Below are 1,086 nucleotides of genomic sequence, written 5' to 3'. Positions count from 1 at the left end.
CTCAAAATCTCATGTCATTTGGACTTGGCGTCATTTGAGTTCAGTAAGCCCAGATAAAGGATGGTTGGTGCCATGAAGCAAGAGGTCAAAGTCCCAAGCTAAGTGTAGGGCCATAAAGGGCCAGGCTGGGCCAGGTTAGGAAAACACTGCCTCAAGGATCACACACCAGATGTCACCAGAAGGTGGTCTTGTTAAATGTCTTACAGCAAATTTAACAAGTTTGAGAATCTTCACACATTTGTGACTTTCATTCTTTATCAAAGGCTGAGTGTCACCGAATGTCACCAAAAGACAGGTGCAGCAGCTATGACTCTTCCAAGCCATCTGTGGAACTTCCCACAGTCTAAATTGTAAACCTGCCATCATCCCCAACTCCCCCCACAGACACGTTGAACACTGCCACGGACCGTCCCTCTTGGAGACCGCTATCCACGGGAGAACAGGGTGAAGGATAGGATAGCCAGGATACGACGCAAGGGAATGACAGACAGACACACTGTGTAGTGAAAATCTGTTGCAATTTTACTTCTGCAAAGCTTCAGTTTTTGTACAAAACAGATCAAAGAACTTGGCAGGTTCACTGCATCACCCCACTCAGGGTTCCAGACATAAATCAAGGCTAAGCATAATCAAAATAGAGCTCCTTCTACGTGCTCCTCTCTACGTGCTCAAGATGTTGGCAAGGACTTTTAGTTTTGTTTTGTCTCTTAGAATTCTGTCTCACACCATTATTTACATTCTACCGTGGGAGACTAATTCTCAGGGTCCTGTGTTTAGCTTTCCATCTATATAGTTTTTTATTCTTTGCTCCATATTCCCTAATAGTTTTCTCATTTTCTCAGGATAGTTCCTATACCAATATATTAAAGCTGGTCTCATGTTTTCACTAATTTCCTTTCTTTCCTTCTTACTATAAAGACACCAGGGCTTCTGAGATCTAACTAATCTTTCCATAAAGGGGAATTTTCTCTAACTCTCCTTTTCTCTCTAAATCTGATTCACTATGACGATTCCCTCATAACATATCAACTTTAGCCGCTTCTGTTTCATAATTAATAAAGTTTCCCAGGCTCATGTGGCGTGGGG

The sequence above is a fragment of the Alexandromys fortis genome, unplaced genomic scaffold (genome assembly GCF_014885135.2).
Source record: "Alexandromys fortis isolate MF-2015 unplaced genomic scaffold, M_Fortis_MF-2015_v1.1 scaffold_22, whole genome shotgun sequence".
NCBI classification, from domain to species: domain Eukaryota; kingdom Metazoa; phylum Chordata; class Mammalia; order Rodentia; family Cricetidae; genus Alexandromys; species Alexandromys fortis.
Note: the sequence above shows the minus strand (reverse complement) of the source record.